Here is a 26154-nt window from a genome sequence, read left to right on the forward strand (position 1 = left end):
AACTGGTACACAGCCTGACTTACCGAATGACATGGAGATCAGTAAAGAGCTTAAGAGAGGGAGAGCTCAACTTGGAGCCACCCCCCTATCAGCCACCAAGGGAGGAGCTAGCAAACCCCCCAACAAAAGATAATGAAAATAACCAGCTTCAATGTAAAAGGCCTAACTGACCTGATCAAAGCGCAACTGGTCAGACAGTGGCTTAAAACCCAAGGCCTCTTGGACATCATTGTTTTAGTGGAAATAAAGACTACAGGAGAAGAGCTGACCAGAAGGCTCAACACTGTCTCTCCCGACCACTTCTGGATTCACACCCTGCATTCCCAAGGAAGTGGAGGCTTGGCCGTGGGAATTCACCTCGACCTCAGTTCCGAGCTGAAGGGTTTTCACATAGGACACAACAACCAATGGATTGCAATGTATCTTAACAGCTTTACTCTCGTGGGAATCTATGCCCACGGGCCTCAAAAACAAAGGACTGAAACCTGGAACTCCCTACTCAGCCTGCAGGCCCCCACCCTCATTCTGGGAGACTTCAACATGGTAGAATCCCTTCAAGACAGGTTCCAAGCCAAGGGACAGGTCCTATTTGGAAGAGAGAAGCTTGCTTGGGAAAAAGTCAAACGCAAACTCAATCTGCAAGACCTGGGCCAGAAAGGAATCTTCTCATGGCAGAACTACTCAACAGGGGAGCTCAAAAGGAAAGCCAGGCTGGACAAAGCTTATGCTAGCAACGAAATTGTTGCAAAACATAACAGATGTGAGTGTCAGGTTGACTCTTCGACCTGCATCTCTGACCACTATCCCATTATCACCACCATGGATAACCAGGACACCAGGCACAAGGCTGGCTGGTTCCACACTGATCCTACCCTTTTTAAATTACCCCTGGTCAAGGAAGAGATAGCCCAAATCTGGAAATATTTCTTCTCTCTCAGCCTTCCCCCGGCTAAAGCCTGGAACCTCGCCATCAAGTCCACTCAAAACCTCCTAAAGCAAGTAAGGAAGGAAGTTTCAGCCCACCGGACCAATAGGCTCAGGAAACTGCAATCTCAGCTTCGGATACAGGAGCCTTCTTCCAACCCTGAAAACCTAAACTAAATCAGAGCTCAAATCAAAAGGGAGGAGGAAATAGCCCTCCAGCAAGCCAAGCTATTCACCAGAGACTGGTGGGCAGGTAAAGCTGATAGACCGAGCAAAGAAATGTTCAAGATGCTTAAAGTGAAACAAAGACAAGAACATCTTCCCCTCCTCTGCTTCAAGAATGGAATCAAGGCCAGCAATCATGATGAGAACAAGCAGCTCCTAACTGAGTACTACAGGGACATCTTCCTCGAAACAGGACCCCCCTCTCAAAGCAAGCTAAAAGCCATGCAGACCATTAAAGAGGCAAGAGAAGCAACTGTTCCTCCTAATCTCGCAAAAGTGCTGGAGCGGGACATCTCTCACGAGGAAATAAAAAGGGTAATAGTATCTCTCAAGCCTAATAAAAGCCCAGGGGAAGACGGATTGGCTGCTGAATTCTACCAAACCTTCAGCGAGGTTGTAGTGGATCCTATCCTCCAAGTGTGGCAAGAAGCTATCAAATATGGAGCATTGCCCTCTCAAGCTAATCAAGGTCTTATCAAGCTCATCCACAAAAAAGGTCCCAAGGAGGAAGTTGGAAACTGGAGACCTCTTACAATGCTTAACAGTGTCTACAAGATCATCGCCAAAGCCCTTGCCAACCGTCTGTCCGAGCACATGGATAGCTGGATAAATAAGGAACAGAAAGGCTTCATCAAGGGCAGATACATCCTAGTCGCCATCATAGCACTTTGGGAAGGCTTTGAATATGCTGAAAAAACTAATGAGGATTTTCTCTTCATAAAGATCGACTTTGAAAAAGCATATGACAGAATACACTGGGATTTCATCCTCCAATCTCTAAGGGATATGGGCTTGGGACCTCAATTCACCCATATGGTCAAAACCCTCTTCGGTAATGCCAAAGCCAAGATAATTTACAATGGAGAGCTATCTGCCCCCTTCCCTCTCCAAAAGAGCATCAGACAAGGTTGCCCTTTAGCCCCCCTCTTATATGCCATAGCCTCAGATGGCCTTAACTGGCTCATCAAGGACAAAATGAAAAAAGGAGAGATAGCTGGAATAAAGCTCCCTAATGGAGATCAGATGTGTACACAGATGTTTGCTGATGATACCAACTGCCTGATAGCCAATGAGGAAGAAAGTATAAAGGCTCTCTGGGAAAGCTTACAAGTCTATTGCATGGCTTCAGGCTCGTCAATCAACCATTGTAAAACAGGCATCAAATCACTCATAGATCCACCACCAAATTGGCTTATGGAAGCAGGATGCAACCTACTCCATGACGGTGAGATCTTCAGGCTGCTAGGAATACCTATGGGCTTTAAGGTCACTCTTAAACAAAGGTGGCAGTGGGTCATGGAAAAGATTGACAATAAGCTACTGAGATGGAAAAGAAGACAGCTCACCTTGGCAGGGAGGATCATGATTCTCAACCACTTCATTCTGCCCTACACCATCTTTTTTATCAGCTGTTGGCGGCCACCAGATTCTGACCTCAACAACTTTACCAAGCTGTGTAGGAACTTTCTCTCGGGCGGTGATCCCTGGAACAAGAGCATACCCAAAGTCAAGTGGGACATATGCACCACCCCTAAAGCAAAGGGAGGACTAGGTATCCAGGACATCAGGATCACTGCCAATAGAATGGCAGCTAAATGGATCATAAGAGCATGTGATAACCCCTCTGAAGATTGGGCCCAGCTTCTCCTAAAGGATACCCCTAGATTTGTTATCACGGGTTTCAATAAATGGAATAGCCTACCCCTAGCAACCATAGTCATATCCAAGTTCTCCATCTCCCCCAAGGGCAGTCAACTAGTGTCCTCAATATGGAAAGCTTGGAACAATGTCAAAATGTTCCTAAACCCAGCCCCAAACCTTCGCATTTCTAATGGTGCTCTGGCCGGGGATTCCTGCTGGTGGTCCAGTCTCCCTTCCCCCCCCCTTCAACCTGAGGAAGCCCAAATAGCGCTTAAACTACACAAGAGAGGCATAGTAACATGGGCAGATCTCAGAGATCAACAGCTAGGAACCTGGCTTTCAAGAGCTGATTTAGTGGCAAAATACGACTGCAGGACCCCAGAGCTGGACCTCGTTCAAAGCAGAACCTCGAAGTGGGACCTGCAAGAGACCTGGAAGCTAAACTTCCCTTCTACCTTCAACATCTGTGCTTACCAATGGACAGGCAGTAAACCTCTCCTCCCCATCCCTAAGTTTACAAAATCCCCACCCATCCACCTACCCCTCAACCGTAGATGGCACTTGCAGTGGGACCGCAAAAAATGGTACAACAGCCTCAGGAACCTCTGGAACCCCCACACTGATCCCAAGAAGTCATGCCTAGCATGGCTCATTGCTTATAGAGCTCTATGGACCCAAAGCAAGGCAGCCAAATTTAATGTGGCCTCTAACCAATGCGCCAGATGTGGACTCCCAGAAGACGATATACATATTTTCATACAGTGTCATCACATTTCTCAATCTCTCAAAGAACTGCAAAACACAGCATCTAAATGGGGCACAGATCTATCATGGAAACAGATATTACTAGGAGAAACCATAGGATGTTCTGACATGCTATGGAATGTAATTAGAACCGAATATCTGTGGCATGCATGGTTGCTTAGAATAGCAGCAACGTTCAACAATTCAGATATCAAAGGTCCCCCGCTGTCTGTCAGTTTAAGCACAACATGCAGCAGGTACTGGTCTCAAAGATTACCTTACCTAATCAGCTTAGAGGAAAAGCTAGAAATTAAATGTAACAGGAAAGCCTCAGACTTCATCAAACATAAATTGGAAACAATCAAGGGAAAAATCAGGTTAGTCATGACCAAAGACAGAACTCTGATTGACATAATCTGCAGACAATAAAGTTGATCTTCATACAGTTAACAGACATCAACAGGTTCTTTACAAACCCACAATCGGAATCAACGGGTGAATGATTCAGGACTCATTCAAAGCACAGTACAAACGACATCCAGTCTCCTGCAAGCCGACAGAAACAAGGAAGGACAAGTCCCGGAAAGTGACCTGCAAGACCAACTTGTCAGTACCAGCCCAAGCATCGACCTCAAGTCCCACCACATCAAGAAGGGCAGATACCCGCGAAGTCCCCTTTGCCCCCTGCAAGAATGGTGGAATACATCAGAACAGAGGAGCCGAGTTTCAAGCCAATCATCACTACAGCGGGGAGTAGCTGGCACCGACACCATCTGCAGTCAGTACAAGGCCCATCAACATAGATGACGAGTGAGATAAAAACAAGGGGCCTCAAAAGCCAAACTCAAGGACCACAAGCTGATGCATGACATCAATCCAGAAGAAGTTGCAAGTAAACAGACCTGACTCGAGCCCTCACAAAAGAGAACACCTTAAGAGATTACCAAGTGCGGAGGAAGGAGGAGTCCACCCTCTCTGAATCGCCACCAAAAGATGGTTTGACAGGACGAGCCCCTCTTTCGATTCCCAGCATCTGCAGACGGCTCTCGTGATGGGGATCCTGCAGAACAGCTTGGCGTCGGCGGCAGTGAATCTGCAAATCAGCTTAAAGCACCAGCATCCTCCCCCAGATCGGAGAAGAGTGGGCGGAGCCAGTTCAGCCCGTGATGGAGGAGGCAAAGGAGGAAGATGCTAACCCCACCCGTCGACCAGAGAGACAGTTGGAGCCGGCGGCTGGGCAAAAGGAAGATTGATTATCAAGTGGAAGGAGGAATAGTGAGAGGAAGCTCATCACCGCCGATAAACGTTCAGGCTCGGTCTCGCCATGCAAAGATCCCACCCCCCTCACACGCGGCGCACATGCCTTCACGTGCGCCGCGCTTGCCAATTGGCCTTGCATCATCGGATCCGTTTTGGATTGTCCCTCAAGCGAGTCCACGCGTCAGCCATGCGAAAATGGTCTTTGTAAATTCGCCCCTCCCCTTTTTTCTTAATACAACAGCCCTTTTTTTGAAAAATATGCACCCCATGCTTAAATATGCATATAGAAAAGGATGATCGAGTGGGTAGATGTAGTATCGACGCCCTCTGCTCAACGCCCTCTACTCGACGCCCTCAAGCTCTCTGAGGAGAAGCCCTCAAGCTGCTGAAGATCTCTGAGGAGACGCCCTCTTTATGCAAGCCGTCAAGCAGGTTTAGGGAGATTGGATCGAACGCTGAGCTCAAAGGTGTCTGGCTCAAAGGAGTTACGACCGCTGTGCAGCAATCAAGACGTGTGCGGCAAAGAACGAGGTTTCTGCAAACTGCGGTTTTCCCTTTCCTTTGCTGTGTCTGCTTTTATTGCATGTTTCTTTCATTTGGGTCTAGTTCGGGCTGGAAGTGGATAAGGAGTCCCATATGTCGTTGATCAAGGATCAGACGGGGCCGAGACCCACTCTGACTCTCAGAGACATGGAAGGCTCAGTATAGCAGGGCTGGTCCGGAGAATATTTAAGGAAACCAATAGGGTCGTGGCCCCCGCTCAGCTCCAAAGATAAAGGGCCATGGACGAATGTCACTGAAATGGATCTGAGACTCCAGCTAGAGGAAGCCCATCGCCAAATACATGTCCTCAACAGCCAGATAGGAGAAGCAAATGTTCACAAGGAAACTCAAATACTCCCTGAGGATATCATGGAGCAAGATACCAATCACCTCACCAACGTAGGCTCCACTACTGTAAAAGTTGATCTCCCTCTAGATCTACTTCGGGATGTGGAAGCAGACTACTCAGGAAGATGTCTTATTGGCCTACTATTCGGCCCTAGACCTCCGGTGGACCACCTTAAAAAATGGATGGAAGATACGTGGAGGCCATTGGACATAGAAATTGAAGCTGTCCAAATCCTACCTAAAGGGTACTACCTTTTCTTATTCAAAAATAGATCAGTGGCTCTCAAAATTCTGGGAGCAGGCCAATGGATGTACAGGAACGCACCCTTTTGCTTTTTCAGGTGGACAAAAGAGTTCTCAGCAAGTGGGCCTAAGCTCTCCACTTGCCCGGTCTGGATTGAGCTCCCGGATCTGCCTTACCACATGTACCCATGGACTGACAAAATTGCAGGCTCCCTTGGAAGGGTTCTTGGTCACAGACCGAAGTCATTTATCAACCCATCCTGGCACCCTCAAGTGCTGGTTGAGATAGACCTGGACAAGCCCTTAAAGGAGTCCATCTCTATCAATTGTGGAGAATTCAGTATAGAGCAAAAAGTTCTTTATAAGCATCTCCCGAATGCATGCTTCCATTGTGGAATGAAAGGGCATGTCATCAAAGAATGTCCCTCAAAAGCTCCATCTAAGGGCAATGCTCCACAAAGAAATGTAGTTCAGAAGGGAAAACAGTCCAACCTTGGATTTGCCTTACAAAAGGACTCAGCTATGGAGGATGTGCAAGCTAACGCAGCCTCTACTTCAACTGGTAACCTGTCCACCTTTGAAAACCCTTCCGGTAGCGACTCCCAGATAGGGAAGGGTAAGAACGATGGATTTATTCCACCCCCTAAACGAATGACCTTCAAACAGAAGAAGAACAACTCATCAAATCCCAAAGCTAACTTCTATTCCCTTCTGGACAAACCTGATCTTTCAGACTCAGATGAGGAATTTATTGATTCAACTCCAGTTAATCAGCTCAATCTGGACCGTTTGGCCTCTGAGATGGCTAAACTGGAAGATACCCAAAATCAAGAAGAGGATGACTCCATGCAAGAGAAAACGAAGGAGCAGCAACAAAGACAAACCTCTACCTCAGACAATGCCATGGACATATCCATAGATCTCAAAAGAAACCATGTACAAATGGAGGGGTCCCCCAAAGATGCAAATAAGAATAGAAGACAGAGGAAACAAAACCAAGCTCCCCCTCCATGAAGATATTGTCTTTGAATGTCAAAGGTCTTACAGACCCTAATAAAGGGAAAAAAGTTAAGGCATGGTTGAAACAACATGGTGATGTCGATGCCGTAGTGCTGACGGAGATTAAAGTCAGTGGAGATAATCTCATCCAAAGACTGAATGCAATAGATAAAAATCTCATATGGATTTATACCGCTCACTTGTGGATTGCACCCTAGATGGGAGAACCAGATCAGGGATATCCAAGTCGACCCTCTTGACCAGTGGGTGGCGTTTGAACTTGAGGATTTTGTTCTGATAGGCATGTATGCAAACTGCCCGCAGACTCAAAGAGCTCGTATCTGGAATTCAGTCATGCAGGAGTATGATGAACCTGTCATTCTGATAGGAGATCTGAATATGGTAGAACTAGAGGAAGATAGATTCAATAAACTGGGGAAGCTTATCTCAGGTGCGGAAAAACTTGCTTGGAACAAATGCAAGGAACAGCTCAACCTAGCTGACATAGGAATACCAGGACAATTTACTTGGGAAAACTATGGAACAGGTGATCTATTAAGGAAGGCTAGAATTGATAGATGCTATGTCAGTCAGGAAGTGTGCAAAATGTTTGTTACTGTGGAATGCAAAGCCATTTTTGACACTTGCCTGTCAGATCACTATCCCATTCTAGCGTCTCTGGAGAAAGTTGATGAGAAAAAGTGCTGCAAGTGGTTCCATACGGACCCTTCCCTCTTTAAACTCCCCATGGTACAAGCAGAAGTGAAGAGAATATGGGATCATTTCTTTAGCTTAGGATTGACCCCCGCTAAGGCATGGTCTTTGGCAGTGAAGTCCACACAATCCTTGCTCATTTGTGCTAGGAAAGGAGTCAAAAAGATAAGAGAGAAGAAGAAAAAAGAGTGTCTAGAAGAGATTGAAAAACTTGAGAACAGGGTCAACCTTGGTGATGTCTCTGCTCAGACTGCCCTGAGGGACACGAGAGCCCACCTCCATAAAATAGAAGACAAAGAACTAGAGGACAGTGCCTTGTTTTTCAGAGAGTGGTGGGCTGGTAAAGCTGACAGACCATCCAAAGAAATGTTTCAAATGCTAAAAGTGAAACATGCAGCAGAGACCATTCCCCTTTTGAAAGACAGTTCAGGTATCCAATTGCGCTCCAATGAGGAGAATAAAGCTTGGATAGCCCAACACTTCCAAAGTCTCTTTTCGGAATCTACGACAAATCAAGCGGAGCAAACTGCCTCAACTAAGCTCATAGAGCAGTGTAGAATTAAAACAGTGCCAGAACAACAAGCTCAGTGGCTTGACCAACCAATCACAAAAGAAGAGATATCCAGGGCTATTGACATGCTTAAAGACAAAAAATCCCCTGGAAATGATGGTCTTCCAGCGGAATTTTTCAAAACCTTCAAAAACACTTTGATAGAGCCTCTGTCAGAAATTTGGAAAGAAGCCCTTCTCTTTGAAGCCCTCCCCCGAACCATCAATGCAGGCATCATTAAGCTGATACATAAGAAGGATGATAAGGATGTTATCACCAATTGGAGACCAATTACGCTCCTAAACTGTGCATATAAAATTTTTGCCAAAGTGTTGGCTCTAAGGTTGAAAGATCACATGAATGATTGGATTTGTAAGGAACAAAAAGGATTTATCAAGGGTAGATATATCCTAGACACTATCATTACGCTCTGGGAAGCTATGGAATTCGCTGAAGAATCAGAACAAGATTACATCTTCTTCAAAATTGACTTTGACAAAGCTTATGACAGACTGAGCTGGGGATATATGATAGATGCATTGAAACACATGGGCTGTGGCTCAAGGTTCTGCAGTATGGTAAAGACACTGCTTGGTAATGCAACTGCTCGGGTATGCGTCAATGGGGACCTCACTCAAGCTTTTCATCTGACTAGATCAATCAGACAAGGATGTCCTTTGGCCCCCCTCCTTTATGCCATAGCTGCGGATGGACTTAATTGGCTTGTCCAAGACAGAATCAACAAAGGAGAAATGAAAGGAATTCTGCTTGGCAATAGTAAGCAGGTTTGCACTGAAATGTTTGCGGATGACACCAATGCACTTGTTGATAATGAGGAGAGCAGTATAGGGGCCTTCTGGGATTGTCTGCAAACCTATTGTAAGGCCTCAGGTTCAGTTATCAACCATAACAAGACTGGTATCAGAACTAGCATACAGCCCCCGCCTAACTGGCTGCTTCTAGAGGGTTGCAAGGTCATCCAAGATGGGGAAATAGTTAGGATCTTAGGTATACCCATGGGGTTCAAAGTTTCCCTTAAGAAAAAATGGCAATGGATCATGCAAAAAATAGAGATCAAGTTAAAAAAATGGCAGAATAGGCAGCTTAACATGGCAGGGAGGAAGATGGTGCTGAACCATTTTATTATCCCCACAATTATCTACTTCTTGAGCTATTGGAGACCTCCTGAAGAAGATTTGAAAAGCTTCATCTCCTGTTTGCAGGAACTTTCTTTGGGGAGGAGACCCGTGGGTGAAGAAAGTGGCCAAAGTAAAATGGGAATTCTGCTGCCTCCCCACTGAGCTTGGAGGGCTGGGTATCTTGGACATTGAAAATATGGCTGACAGAATGGCAGCCAAATGGATTCTGAGAGGCTTAATGTCCCCGAGGCTTGGCTTCTTAATAGGAAAAACCATCTGTTTGCTCTTAAAGGTCATTACAGATGGAAACAGTTCCCTTTTCTAACCATTTTGGGAAGCAAGTATCAGATAACCCCTAAAGGATCAGAGCTATTGATCTCTCTATGGAAGGCTTGGTTTAAAGTAAAAGCCCAGCTGATGCCATCCCCAGACTACAAGGACACGCTGGGCATCCACCCCATCGATTCCATCTGGTGGCCTGCTCTTGACTTGCCTCAAGTTGATACTCAAGATGTGGAAGAGGCACTGAAGCTTCATTTAGGTGGCATTAAGACATGGAGTAACCTTTGGGACTGGGATAAGAAAACCTGGCTATCAAGGGCTGATCTCATTGCTAAGTACAACCTATCAGATTCTCAACTGGACATTATTGGCAAAAGGCTGATGCTATGGCATCGAGAAGACTGGTGGCTAATGACAATTGAAGACCCCCCTAAGCTGAAGGCTTTCCAGTGGATTAACCAAACAAGCATCTGGCCTATTCCTCCCAGGTGGAATACCCCTCCGATCCATTGTATTCTAAATCAAAGATGGAATATCCTCAAAGACAGGAGCCAGTGGTATTTCCTCTTCAAATCACTTTGGGGCATACATGTGGAACCTAAGAAAGCTTGTCTTGCTTGGCTTATCATGTACAGGGCCATTTGGACACAGAAAAAAGCTCTAGTCTTTGGCAAGGGAAATGGATCATGTGCCAGATGCCTCAAAGAAGAAGATGATGTTCACATTTTTCTACTGTGCCCTAACATAGAACCAATGGTAAAGAATCTCAATGAGTATGTGGCTAGTTGGGGGAAAACTTGCTTATCTTGGAAGCATCTGCTCATTGGAGAAACCATAGGCTGCTCTACTGAACTATGGACAGTTTTAAGAACAGAGATCCTCTGGTTCTTCTGGATTGAAAGACTAGCGGCCCTACACAACGGTGATACCCGCAATACCTGCTCCCTCAAAAGTCTCCTTATTATTGTAGGGGAGAGGTTCTACTCGAGGAAGATCACTGACATTGAGGCCAAAATTTCAAAACTGGTAGGCCCTATTGGAAGCACTCCAAAGAATGTCTCAGATAAGGTCAAGATTCTTCAGCTTTAAGAGAAGAGAGAATATCTTGTAAACGTGGATCTAAGCTATGTGCTGAAGCTCCAATACCTGTAGATTCTAGGATAGAGACCCAGAGGATCATTGCTCTTTGCTGATTGCCTAGGATAGTGAGAAATCTCGGCCTGAAATTGGCTTTGTGATGCCAGCTTTTGTAACTTGTCTCGTTTTTCTTCAATATTAAAAATGCCTTTATTGAAAAATAAATAAATAAATATGCATATATAAATGTGTGCATAAAAATATAGTATAAATGCTTATATTATATGTCATTTTAATTAAAACTATATCAAAATTCAAACAATAACATGTTAAAACATATTCTATAAGCATTTATACTATATTTAAACATACATACATACATACATATATATATATATATATATATATATATATATATATATATAATGTATATATACACATATACATATATATATATAAGAGGAGGAAAATGGCTCCATGTTGCACGTTGGGAGCTTATGAAACTTTTTAATATAAAATATCCTTTTGTATATTAACCTTTGGGCCTTAATTTACTTGTATATATAAATCTGTAAGTAATGGAATTAATAAAAACCCATCTGTTGAACTCACATGATAGGGTTACATATGGTGAGTGACCACCCCCACCCCCCCAACCCCCCCGAGGCCATCCCATTTAGAGTGTACCAATTAGTTTAATTGGCTATGTGTGTGCATGATTTGGCTAAATTTGTGCTTTATTTTGGAGCTTGGATTGAAGAGGGTTATGCATAATTGAAATTTTTGGTTTTTCATATTAAAAGACTACTTCAATCGCTCAATTAAGCACAAAATCATGGGATTTTGACACCGCCATTGTGTTCGAAGCAACCCTAATTGCATACATGTATGCACAAATCCATCAAATTATTGCTTGATTTTGAGGGGTGAATTGAAGAGGATTTTGTAATGCAAAATTCTGGTTTTTGGCATAAAAAGTGAAGAAAATTCACTCATTTGAGGCCCTAAATGATGGATTTTGATGGAATTGTCATAATTGGACATAGTTGTGCAAGTTTTGGCAAGATTTAGTATCTCATTTGGGCTATGCAATAAGAGGATTTTGCTTAAAAATTTTGGTTTTTATGATTACCACCACAAAAAAGTGATTAGCCTCTAATCTTGTTAATCACGAGGTGTTTTAATGCCTATTTTGCACTCCAAAATTATTAAACTCATTTAATTTGAGTTCTTGAGTTTGTTTGGGATGCAAAATTGAATCAAGAACATAGATTTGGTGACATGAAATCAATTGATTCTCTTGATTAATTGTTAGCATAAAAAATGTGTTTCATAATTTTGCACTTAATTTGCGTGAAAACAGTCTTTAGAAGCTTTAGAATCAATTAGTAAGGCTAGACATTGGATTTGGATGTAAAACCATTTCCAAATGCATCTTAATTTCTCTAAGAGTATGCAAGTTTTACACCTAGTGACCGCCCATTCGTCCCCAACGACCACTCGTCCCTTGTCCATCTACCCATCCGTCCACTATTTGGCCACCTATCTCTCTAAACACACATTCCCATCCATAGTTTCACACACTTTCTCTCTGTAGCTCTTGTCCACACATCCTCTTTTTACTCTCCATTTCTTTCTCCTATTTTTTATTTTTATTTAAATTTTTCTCGATTAAAAAAAATCCCCCTTAATTTATTTTTCTCTTGATCTTTTTTCAAAAACAAAAACGTCACCCCCTTCTCTATTTTTCACCCTTCCCTTTAAAAAACAAAGACACCCTTTATTTTCTTCAATATTCTTATTTCTTATTTTTATCACTCTTGCTTTTTAGAATCTCTCTCTCTCTCTCTCTCTCTCTCTCTCTCTCTCTCTCTCTCTCTCTCTCTCTCTTTCTTTTCTTTCTTTTCTACTTTAAAATCTCTCTCTCTCTCTCTCTCTCTCTCTCTCTCTCTCTCTCTCTCTCTCTCTCTCTCTCTCTCTCTCTCTCTCTCTCTTTCTTTTCTACTTTATTAGATTTTTTCTTGTAGTATTATTATTTTTGTTATTTCAAAAAAAACAAAAAAACAAAAAGCAAATCAAATCTCTAAAAAAAAATCATGTACCATATTCTCCCTACGTGTGCTAGCCGCCGCCGCCAGCCCCACCACTATTCACAGAAAACTTGCAAACAGTGACAATGAAACTGCAAACATTTGGGGTTCACTTGTAATTGTAAAATTGCATAAGTTGTGACCTGAAGTGAATCTACTTATTAATACTAGATAACTTTAGGGTTTTAGTTATTAATTTAAAAAAATAGAGGGTTTTAAATGGTATCACATTTTAGAAGGTTTTCTAAGGTGAAAATGAGGTCCTTAAAGGTGGTAGAAGTCCAATCAGATATGGACAAGTGGGTAGAGTAGGTAGGTGAAGATTTGGGGATTCCACTATTAAAAACCACACTTGGATTATCCCTCCAAGTGTGTGGCCGTGTGAGTCTCACTCCAGGAGTCCAGACTTGTACGTTTATTCCTTTGAGGCCCTGTTGTGAATGTTCTAGGGTTTCTGGGCTTTGTTCGACAACTACAAGTGAATGTGTGAACGTTCTAGTGTTTCTGGGCTTTGGGTTTCTGTGAACATTGCTTTATTGTTTACACGTTCTAGGGTTTCTGGGCTTTGTTATTTAACACACGTTCTAGGGTTTCTAGGCTATGCGAACGTTGTTGAAGGGCCAAGGTTGAATCGGCTCCTTCCTCTCATGAGGGAGCCGTACGAGTCCTATATTGATGCAATCGTGTGCTGAGCTATATTTCCTCTCAATCGTTTGCTATTGTTGCATTCAATCGTTTGCTATTGTTACAGGTGAGTTCATTTGATTGTTTTCTATTGTTATGTTCAATCGTTTGCTATTGTTACATGCTTATTTGTAGAATGCCTCTGGTTTGTATCATTTTTGTTGTTTGCTATTGTTATTCATAGTATGCCTGTGGTTTGTATCATTTTTGTTGTTTAAAGCTATGGCATCCCCTGTGGAGAAGGCATTTACGTATGCTCGGTTTGTATTAGTGTGTATATTCTGGTGATTTCCTTAAGCACTTCGAGGTGCATGCATGGCTGAGAGAGTGAGAAAGATGTTGTCTGTCTTGAGTGTTTTTTTTTTTTTGTTATGCCCTTTTCTTTTTCCCTTGCAAGGGAGGCTCTTAAAGCCATGGAACAAATGTTGTCCATGGCCACGAGCAGCCCTACATTTACATCTATGTGCATGCAAGCATGCCTGAGAGAGAGAGAGAGAGAGAGAGAGGATGTCTCCACGCCCTTTCCAACATTTGTTATAGGTTTAGTATTACACATGTTGAATTCTGTTATGATAAATATGGGGTTTCTATAAGAAATTTTAAGTGTTTTAATCGGAGAGAATATGGCTGGTTATACGATGCTAAAGGGTATTAACGTCTTTTAGCCTTTTCTGGTGCCTGTCGCGAAGTGCTTTGAAGTTGCGTGCATGCGTGAGAGAGTTGTTGGCTATTTGAGTGTTTTTTTCCCTTGCAAGGGAGGCTCTTAAAGCCATGGAACAAATGTTGTTCATGGCCATGAGCAGCTCTACATGGCCACCTCTACATGCAAGCATGCCTGAGAGAGAGAGAGAGAGAGAGAGAGAGAGAGAGAGAGAGAGAGAGAGAGAGAGAGAGAGAGAGAGAGGATATCTCATAACATTTTGAATTTTGTTATGATAAATATTGGGTTTTTGTAAGCAATTTAAGTGTTTTAATCGGAGAGAATATGGCTGGTTATATGCTTGTATAAGGGTATTAATGTTTTTGTTAGGTTTTATCAATCCTTTTGCTACCATGGACTTATATTGATGCCATGCACTCATGTATGCTCGGTTTTTGTTAGGGTTCCTTTTATGGTGCTTATCGGGAAGTGCTTCGAAGCTGCATGCATGCGTGAGAGAGAGTTGCTGGCTTTTTGAGTGTTTTTTTCCCTTGAAAGGGAGGCCCTTACGGATGACAAAAGGTTGCCATGGCCATGAGCAGCCCTTCATTTGTAGCTTGCATGCATGCATTCTAAGAGAGTGAGAGAGAAAATATAAGTTGTTGTCTCAGTGTTGTTTATTTTGCAGATTCGAGCCTCCAATGTGCAAGGTGATAAATGTGCAAGATCATAATTAGTAGATAGCCACCAATTTGCAAGGCCGTAATTCCCAACTCTTTGCAAGGCCATAAATCTAGAAGTCTTTTTCTGGTAGGTTAGTCAGTAAATATCTCCAAATTAATTTTAAATAAAGAATTTTATTATGTGCCATATAGCTATGCTTATTTATTTGGGTTTTTGTGTTCATGAATTAGTTTCCTAACCTTGAAATTCTAGTTTAGTTTTTTTATTGTGTTTGTGAATCAGTTTTCTCACCTTAAGATCATGATGGTGAGTTTTTAATAATGTACAAGCTTCATGCAAACAATATTAATTGCTAGTATATTAATCTAACCATGCTTAGTTTTTTCTGTGTGTTTATTCATAAGTTCTATTTTTTCTTTTCTTTGTAAGTTATTTGTTTAAACTATATACCATGTAAATTACTTTTCTAGATTTTAAGCTATTTTCTCCTTTTACATTATAGTATCATTGATCATACCTTTTTTGATTGAATATTAACGTTGATCCAAAAATTAGTTTTTGGGATTTATCTTAAATAAAGTTAAAAATATTAAAAAATTTCATTTTTGGGATTTATCTTAATAAAGTTAAAATATTAAAAAAGTTAATTAATTTAAGTGTAAAAAGAGTGATTTTGACATATTGAATAAATTTTTTATAAATTTCAAATAGTTGTTAGTCAGTTAATAAATCATGTTATAAATTGAAATGTTTTTTTTATAGTAATGGCGCATAAGCAATCAACTTTATTAGCATTGCGTGGCTTCACACATTCTATTGCCGTATCCAAAAAGAAGGCTAGAAAGTAGAGAGATTCGAGTTTGCACGATTCTGAAGGTGTCTCTAGTAACACCCAAGAGTGTAAAGTAGAGAGAATTAAAAATGCTTGCAATATGTGGAATGATGCATGGAATATACCTTTTGATTGGGTGCATTTTGATGCTGCACGTGGTCGTATATCTTGCACTGTATGCCAAAAAATGAGAAAATGTAGAAGTGAATTTGGCACATGTGGATCACTGAATATACAATTAAGTGCTATTAGAGTGCATGCCTCTTCACACCAGCATAAATGAGTTGCTTACTCTGCCAACTATGGTAAAAATGCTTTGAAAGAAGGAATAAAGTGGCAATAAGGTGATGTGGACTTGGGAGTTTTAAATTTGTTTCGATTTGCCTACCATTGCCAAGGAGGATCTGGCTTTTGATAAGTTTTCAAACCTTGTTAAACTAATGTCTATGTGTGGTGTGCAAGCTCTTCCCAAAGAGCTTTATCAAAATGATAAGGCTGCAGCCTTGTTTGCCTCATTCATTAGTGAATCGATATGCCAGTCTGTCATCCAAAAAGTGAAGGCTTCTCCTTTCTTTGGACTCATGGTTGATGAATTGATAGATATTTCTGTTATGGAGCATCTTATAGTGTATGCAAGCTACATGCATGATAATGATGTGCAAACTTCTTTTTGGGGTTTGCTTGAGGTCATGGATCATTCAGCAAAGGGATTAGAAAGTGCCTTGGTTGGATTGTTAGATGAATATGGTCTTGATCGGTCAAATCTAGTGAGTTTTGGTCTAGATGGAGCATCAGTAATGAACAGGTGTAACAAATGGTCTTGCTACCTTGATGAAAAAGAGGAGTCCTTCCATGACTGCCATCCATTGTGTTGTTCATAGAACAAATTTATGCATGTCTAATGCATTCAAAAACTCATTGCATGCTAATTTTATGGATACAACCTTAAATGAGATTGTTGCTTTGTTTAAGAAGAGCTCTAAACGTTCAGTAAGGTTGGCTCAATTGCAAGAATAATTGGACTGTCCACACCTTAAGACGGAGAAAATCCATAAACTACGGTAGTTAAGTTGGCATAAAGTTCTTGTAAAAGTATGTAAAGTACTTAAGCCACTTCTCCTATGCCTAAAAGAGGAGAATGAAAGATTGTATAGGATAGTTGCCAACTTTAAGTTTATATACATGTTGCATTTCTTGGTAGATGTGTTAAATGACTTGGCTAATTTGTCGCTAGTGTTTCAGAAAAGTTTTGTGGATGTGACAAGCATACCAAGCTTGATATCTTCTACTATTTCCTTTTTAGATGTGGAGTTTTCAACTGGTCCATGCTATATAGATATGAATTTGCATGGTCATGATGGTTATAGATTTCCATCCATTCCTGAATTCGGTTGCCAGCATGGTTGGTTGTGGGCAATGCGTAAGGCAATTAAAGGTGATATGTATTATGGGCTAAGGATTGAGAGATGTGCTGTTGGAAGTAACTTGGCTACGGCTCTTCGTTTTCAAATGGAATTTTGCAATGAAGTTAAGAATCACTTGAATACTAGATTTGCTAATTCTTCTATAGTGAAAAATTTTGGTATTCTTTCTCCTCTTGGATTTCCGTCATCCAAAGAGTTGAAAAACTATGGTGTTGTTGAGTTGGATGCCTTGGTTTTGCATTATGGATATGATGTCATGTTGGAAGATGGTACACATGAGAGATGCTTAAGAAAAGAGTTTCATGTGTTCAAAATTCAAGGTGCATGAGATTGGAAAGGAAAGTCACTCAAGAACACTTGGTGCGTGATTGGGAGAAATGATGTGGCATCAAAAGTATCCTAAATTGTTATCTCTAGCTCAAATTGTAATGTTGCAATGTAGTAGTACTACAGTGTGCGAAAGAGGTTTTAGTGTGCGGAACATTACCAAAAGTAAGTTGAGGAACCGGTTGGAAACGAAGAGCATGGATATACTGATGTGCATTTCTATTGAAGGACTGCCACTCGTGTCCTTTGATTTTACAGATGCTATTGGTTTATGGAGAGCTGGAGAAAAGACCTCAAGACATGTTTATTCACATGTGTCTTGGGATATTTGATTGATTCAAAGTACTTCAAAAATTTTATGTATTTGTTTTTCTATTGAAGTGATTGCCAAACCACTTCTATGATTGTATAAAATTAACTATGTAATGTTTTAATGCTTTATCAACTATCAAGATGGATATTATGATTTTTTCTTACATCATTGTGAAAATTTTAATTTGGTAATATGAAGTTTTTTTAAGTTGTGAAGAGGTTTTGTGCTGTTGTATCTCAGAAGTCAAAGGTTTGAAAATGCCAAGTTTGACACTAATGCATTTGCCCACAGCAAACCATAGTGCAAGGTAGTGTTAAATCCCACTACTTCCATACGTGCTACCCAAACAAAGGCATATACACTATAAATCCTTAGCATACCAAACTAGCGAAAGAAGCTCTAGACCACCCTTGTTACAATGGAAACTTGAGTTTGTGGATGCTTAGTTTTGCGTCACAGAATTATATGAGGTGGTTCTAGCTAATCTTGATACCACCTAGCTTAAGATCGAATCATCAACTTGATCTTGTTTTATCAGGTCATTCAATAAGACGAGTGCAATTTTTTTTTTCATATGCATATTAATTAATGCCACTTACGTGGCATTTATTAACAAATATATTATATTATAGTTAAAGGATGCCTATTAATTAAAATGTAAGGTTTGGTTATTTTGAATGTGAAATTTCATGGACATTATTATATATGATTTGTAAATCGAAATTCATGGACATGAAAACAAATCGATGAGAATGAACAACACATAAACTTAAACAGAAACTATGAAATCAAGGTTGACACATAAAAATCTCTATCCATATTCATTGTGGACAACTCATGAACACATACTTGTGAGGCTAATATAGACAAACCAAAACAAGTAAACAAACTTAAGTTTTGAGACGCAAAAATCTATAAGGCATAGACATCATCCTTTGGAAACCCTGTAACATTTCTGGTTGTTGGTGAGAAGGGTATAAACTCTTTTCCATCAATGATGGCTTGATTAAACTTGGTTTTTTTCTCGTGCACATAAAAGTATACATTGTTGAAGTCTTCTTTTGCATCACGATCATCACCATCAACAACAATTGGATGTTGTCAACTAGTTCCTTCATTGTGTTGTTGATTATGGCAATCACTTTTGAAATCGCCTACTTCTTTATCATAGAAGTATCTTGTCCTAGCAGCCTCCTTGTAGAAAATAGTTTCTACATCCACACATTTTGTTAGGTGCCAAGATTTTTGTTAGCTCTCTTCCTCTCCTTCCCATTCCTAGTTTTTGGTATTATCCATGATGCAGCTGGATAATATTTTCCACCTTGTATCATTTGAAGAGAAGTGCTTTCTAGAGTTGCACATAATTTATTAGTAGCAGTCTAATTTTCCATGTAGACATAGGCATGCTCGAATAGGTTTATTGGTGTCAAGGAAACTTTATTTTTCAAATCACCTTGCCCATGCAAAGCATATGGCTGACGGTTTTGAGTTATTTCTTTGGATGAAACATTATGATAGAATAGTTTGAAATGGTTCTTGCATAGGTCTTTCATACAATATCCTGGCATACCTTCAAAAGTATGCATACGTACTTGGCAAAGTGCTCTACACATCACTAAACCTCCTTGTAGTTTAAATAAATCCCATTGCATGTACCAAGATGGAGCCATGATGGTGACAACCATTTGGATGTGCAGATGATTGAGAGTGCCACACTTCTCAAGAGAAAACAATCCTTTTACACACTCCATGTGTGTAAATTATTCCAATGGTTACTATTTAGATAGATTAATGTCACCATTACGAATGCCTATGGTTATTAAAGCCTCGATAAGCTTGTTGTTTTTTGCTTTAGGGAATTGTGGATAGTCCTTCACTAATGGATCTAATCTTTGTTTCTTGTTTTCAAAAGACCCTGGCATTAAAGTAACAATGAAATAATTATAGTGCATCACTATGCAAATAATATTTATATTGGATTAGTATTTTAAGAAGTCAAATTTTAAAGTAACTGGACCGTCAAACACATACACAATTTTTAAAAGAGCTAAACTTGTTTTCAGACAGTGAACAATAGAGAACAAAATTTGGAGAAGCATTACCTTGAGATCTTGCATACCTTTTAACTACCAGAAGGAGGTTATAGATAGAGGCTGGTCCCGTGGAGAAGTGACTATCCTGGTGGGTAGTGTAGAATCATCACATGCATTCCTACAAACAGTACTTGCAGTCATTTGTGTTTTATGACAGAGAAGAGAATGAGAACCAGGACTAGGCATAGAGTTTGTAATATCTTGAGAAGAGGAAATCTACTATGTGGCATGATGAAAGGCATGCATAAAACAATGATGAAATCATATTTATAAGCACTACCAAACTTTCCATAACTCCAAGAACATAGTGCTAGCAAACACACATTATCCTTCCTCCATTCAAGCGTAGTACATACTAGAATAACACAGACACCCATGCAAGAGAACTTGTCAAACGGTATAAACATGGGATGGGCAATATGTGCATGATCGTCCCATAACATTCCAAAAGAGGAAAGCAACGACAAGAAAACAATGGATTGCAACATGTATGGGCATCTAGGTTCCAGGAGACCGAAATGAAGGTACTCCACAGGGGCCACAAAGGACAACAAATTTGCACAATACCTAGATTCGAACATGCATGAGCATGCACTTCGAGAAGACACAAATGAAGGTACATTGTAGAGCACACAAAGCACATTACATCAATTGGAAATACACCTATCATATGACTAGCAGAGCAGCAACCACAATGCTGGAACCTACAGAGCACACAAAGCATAGCAGAAGCATGCACGCCACCTGATCATTGAGAGGAGAGAAGCATCGAGAAGCACACAATGGAGAAGTAGAGAGCACATCCATTGAAAACGGAATCGTTCTCTAAGATAGCTTGTGGAACACTTGAGAAATTCAACACATAAATTCAACCATGAAAACACATGCTTTGCAGGTTTCAACAAAATTAAATAAATTGAACAAAAACATAGCAAAACATAATACTTAGCTCCAAGACAAACATGCTGGGTGCAATCTCCCCTCCCCTTGTGCCTAGCCTTCCCCCCACACAAGAGTATTTTTATTAGCTTTCAACCAAAAATAGGCCATAGCCCCCAAAAATATACAAAGTTTGCTTTTAGAGAGCACGACACTCTTCCACAACAAAAATAGAGTGTCCCAAAAATTGGGGCTAGGGTAAAGCCTTTAGGCTTTAATAAATTCAACATTATAAATGTATTTTTGCCAATGTATCAAAATGGAAAAATCAACTACTAAGGTTATAAGCTACGCTTGTAAAAATAAATATGATGCGCATAAGAAACATTCTCCTCAACATTATTCATCAATTCTCGTAATCTTCATCACCTGAAAATATAAGCCCAATTAATAATTAAATTAATCCCACAAATATTAAACAGGCACAAACCATCACCAACTCATGAGACTACCAGGCGTAAGTACCCCAGGAATCACCCTGCTACCATACAAACCTAACTGAAATAATCATAGATGGCCCCAAACATACGTCATATACCGCACGTATTAATATTTATAGTGGTGTCACCCACGATATTAACCTAGCCGGCATGACGCAAGAGTAACCTAGGCGTCCCCAAATTACTCAAGAGGGGAAAATAATATTCTTAAAGAGGACTTAAAATATATTCTCATGACATCCATTGCCAATACACCCCGTTAGATACTCTGCCATTGTGTGCCAATTGACCATCCAAACGGAAGCAATGTCGAGAAGCACACAATGGAGATGACAAATGAGAAGCAGTAAGAGGGAAGCAACTAACATGATGGAGGAGGAGTAGGGATCTCCATGCATATCTGCAACAAACACGTGTTATGGATATGCATAGAGATTGCCGCTTCTGCCACGTGATGTTATTAAACTGGCACGCATTGATTAATTGCATGATGGAGGAGGAGTAGGGATCTCCATGCATATCTGCAACAAACACGTGTTATGGATATGCATAGAGATTACCGCTTCTGCCACGTGATGTTATTAAACTGGCACGCATTGATTAATTGCATGAAAAAGGATAGTAAACTTTAGGAAAAATCATCATAATTCAATTAATTAATTAATTGAATTAAAATGTTAGGGGTGCTTATTCACAACTCTATTTTGGTTGTATTAATTAAGTGGCCATTTAATTGAATTAAAACGTTAGGGGTGCTTATTCACAACTCTATTTTGGTTGTATTAATTAAGTGGCCATTTAATTGATACAACTTCGTCTAAGGTTTCTTTCCCTCCTTCCTCGAGCTTGCGTCTCCTCCTTGCTTTTTTGAGCTCATCTCTTCCTGGCCTCCTTGAGCTTGCCATAGCCAACCAACCCAAGCCCTGTCCCCCCAACCTTGCCTTGACAAAACGCCAAGATGTAGCCACCACCCCTGGCTCCTCTCAGCCCTCCACTCATAGAGCTCGCAAGCACGCCACTGATGCATCCACATAGAGGTCACGATGCCCATAGAGAGCTCGCGGTGAGCAAACAAAGAGAGAGAGGGAGAGAGAGCTCACGACTCCACATAGAGCTCACCAACAAAGCAAGAGGGGGAGAGAGTGGTTGCAATGCCCACACAGAGCTTGCGAGATGAGTCGAGAGAGAGAGCTTGGTTTGGTTGCCATCACACAAAGCCTAGAAAAATATAGAAAATCATGAGGCCAAAAATAGAAAGTAATGGAGGGTAACTTTTTTTCCCCAATTACTAAATATAAAAGGCTATGCAACATATTTTTTTGGAGTCTGTGCTGTTTTCATTTAATCAAATCTAGAAAAACATTTTGGTGCCAATATGCACCCAAAACGTTTTTCAAAGGCTAAGGTTTATTGACCTTAAGAGAGATTGGATTTTTAGGAGGGGGAGATTTCGTGATGGCACCAACCGCGTTTAATTTCTTTTTTTGAAATTTAATTCTTTTTTGGGATTTCATGTTCTCTTATTTCTCTCCTTTTTTCTTGTCTCCCTCCTAGCCCTGTGTGCGAGAGGGTGAGCCTCCATCTACTCCCCTCATGATCTTGTGTGTTCCCTTGCCACCCTCCCCACATTTCTTACAGTGTCTTTTTCATGCATCTCTTTCATTCTCTCTCTTGTGCGCATATACCTAGCATCCAGCATTCTCTGTCTCTCATTTTTTTGCAACAATTATGCTTGTATCCTCTGCTGGGGTGCGTATGAAGGGCAGAGAGGGGGGTGCAATTCACTGTAGAAGGGACGAGCCCTTAACCTTAGTCGTTAAGGTAATATTAATTAATTCCTTGGCATAGCGGGCATTAATTAATACACCATATTTTCATCGATTTTTACGGCTAAGGCAAACCTATGTTTTCATGAATATATATATTTATTTGAAATTAGTATATATTTTGCAAACATCAAGCAATTCTGTGTGGATTGTGTTTAGAAAATATAGTGTAGGCTATCATTGATGGTGGAAGATGACCTGGATAGCACAGCAGCTCAATGACGGGAGAGGCTTCGGGCCCTGTGTGTGTTGCTGTGGAACTTGTGGGGCCCAAAGAATAGTAGGCCCAAGAACCACAAGAGGAGGACAAGCAGCAGCAGTAGTATCCATCGTAAGTGTCATAGACTATATAATTTTCCCTATTTAGCATTCGAACATGCATACACAAGTTTTGTGCCATACCTACCTAAGAGTGTATGTATGTGTGAAACAGTCACAAACACATCTATTTGCACACATATGTAGCCTCAGCTATATCCGCACAGTGACATAAAACCATGCATATGTAGATCTATAGCCATACATACACCATAGTCACAACACATCTATTTGCACACATATGTAGCCTCAGCTATATCCGCAGTGACATAAAACCATGTATATGTAGATCTATAGCCATACATACACCATAGTATTTGTATGTAGATGCAACACCAAAAATATGCGTACCATGTATGAATACAATAATGTAACAAATTTGGTAGAATTGTGTAGAAATGACTGTTTCATCAAATAATAAATACCTAAACATTGTTATCAAGCGAAAACAATTGTGGGGAGAAAAAGTCAAACACTAGTACATCCCCTCTTCCTTGTCCCCCATCGTCCCTCCTTTTCTAGCTTCTAGTTTTCATATTTGGAAAGTAGGTAGTTACTATTTTATGTATTTAGCAGGTTTTTAAGGCAATTTTGTGTGGTTTTTATAGCATGCAGAGTAAAAGAGTGGAGAGCAAGTAAAGAAAAAACTTTAAGGGGCTAAAATTAAAGGAAAAAAGCTGAAAGAAGGGGAGAAGAAGTCGTGGAAGTTAAGGAGGAGAGGGCTAAAATTAAAGGAAAAAAGCTGAAAGAATGGGAGAAGAAGTCGTGGAAGTTAAGGAGGAGAGGACCGCTACTGCAGGAAATCACAGGAAAACACAGTTTTGCTTATAGATTTCTCATCCCGGTGTCAGAATTAGGTGAACCAAAAGTCAATCTTAGGGTTTTGGCACGCTTCGGACTCGATGGTGCAGTTAGGTTTTTAAGTTCAGGTTTGGTTTTTTTTTTGCAGCAACTATGACTCTCTTTCTACATAGAAGATGGTAGATTTTCAGAGATAGCCTTGGCCAGATTGTATTGGTTTGCAAGAGAACATATTTGAGTGGATTTGTGGAAAGGGAAAGAGTCTTTGCATCAAGCTTTTGTTTGGTGATTTGGTCTATTACAGTCTCGTTGTTGGAGCTTGAGGAGTGGAGAACCCTTTGATGTAGTTTCCAGAGGTGGGGCTTTCTTCAGAGCAATGATGCTGTAATTTTTAGAGTTTTTTTGGGTCTGTGGAGAATCAATTATTAGTTGAAGCTGATCTAAGATAAAGAATTTCTTGTTGAAATATACAAGTGAATAGGGTGTGTGTGGGAACAAGCTCTTGGATAGAGACTGTAAAAGAGGAGATGTAATTGTGAAAGAACCTGTGAAAAGGTGAGAAGAATCTACTGGGAGAGAATAAAGGGTAGCATGAGAGAATTTAGGAGTGTGGAGATATTTTGGGAGATATTCAGGGAAAAGAGAAGAGGTGGAGAGAATCAGGCAAAAGGTGGAGATATTCTGGGAGTGAATCATGGAGAAATCAATGGGATTTGATGCTTGATGTAAACTCTATAAATTGAGGCATAGCCCTAATGAGAATTTGTTGGTTTTTGAGTATCCATGCCTACATTAATCTATTTGCTAATTATTCACTAATTACATTTGCTAATCACTTTGTTAATCATGTTGATTCTAGTGTTTGATCCACCATAGCTCATCATTATGCTCAAATTTCAACATGGTATCAGAGCCATGCCTAGAATCAATCAGATTTATGAGCCCATTAGTTAATTAATTAGGATTAGTAAAATCAAATTTTTAGTGAGTTTTCACTTCTCCCCTTCACCCCCAGCCAATGGAGGGTCTCTAGCACCTTGCACACATAGAGATAGGGCACAAGCTTCTAGCACATGGTAGCCAACTCCTTTGGCTACAAGCTCATCAAAAAAACGCTGCAAACCGCCACGTATATGCACCGATTTTAGCTGATTTCTGGGCATCGTTTTTCTGAGGAACTTTTGCCATTGCTACTTCATCAGGTCAAATCCTTCTAATTCCTCCCAGACCAAGGGGTAATCAAACATGCTCTACAAGCTGGTGAAGACAGAATTGAGTTTCATCAAGTCTACAGTGAGATCCAAGCTCTTCATCAAATCTGCAGGTGACTTTGGTAAAATGGAGATTAAGCTTTCATTATTTGGTCAAATCTTGTGTTTCTTGGCTTAATCCTCTACTAGTCTCATTGCTATTGATGCCTTTGAAAGCATTTGAGCTCATTTGAAGTGGAAAGCACCAGATCTGGACTCCCCGCATACTCTGTTTTTTGCACACAAAATAGAGCATTAATTTGCTAATCAGTGGTGTGATTAATCAGTGCTAATCACTGTATTTTGGTGCAATTGAGGGTTCAAATTAACCATTAGGTATCTGATACAGATCCCTATAACTTCAGATTGCAAATCGAAGTTGGTTTGATACTCCAACCATCTCGTACAAATCGATTACCCTTAATTTAATGTAATTTCTAGTAAAATTGTGCTGATAAAATTGTGAAAATCATCATTTTGCATTTAACCCTTGGTTAATGCCTGTAAATCTCACTCAAATTCAAGATTATTCATAGCCAGAGTTGCATTTGGAATGTGCATGAGAATGAATGCTATACGCATTATGTATTGGGCACATTGCATCAGTGTAAAAATGGGAACAGACACTACCCTTGTCCAGATAGAGCACGATTTTATGCTGATAAGAGGCGCTCATCTGGTCTTTTGAACCAGGAGTGTTGGTTTATTTAAATGTTCCTAAAGATTCTTAGACTTTGTCAATAGGAAAATGCTCGAATTTTTCTCCTAAATATTGTGGTCCATTTCGAGTTATACATCGGATTG

The 26154-nt window shown here is 40.5% G+C and overlaps 2 pseudogenes across 1 annotated transcript in view; both read left to right on the plus strand.

Annotated features, from left to right (window-relative positions):
* Positions 1-26154, plus strand: part of LOC147640676 (putative pentatricopeptide repeat-containing protein At3g13770, mitochondrial pseudogene) — a 121822-nt pseudogene that overhangs the window by 39361 nt on the left and 56307 nt on the right. The gene's annotated exons all lie outside the window — the stretch shown is intronic.
* Positions 15720-16684, plus strand: LOC147640678 (uncharacterized; annotated as a pseudogene).

The sequence above is a fragment of the Cibotium barometz genome, chromosome 2 (genome assembly GCF_041138505.1).
Source record: "Cibotium barometz isolate CiBa-2024 chromosome 2, ASM4113850v1, whole genome shotgun sequence".
Taxonomy (NCBI): domain Eukaryota; kingdom Viridiplantae; phylum Streptophyta; class Polypodiopsida; order Cyatheales; family Cibotiaceae; genus Cibotium; species Cibotium barometz.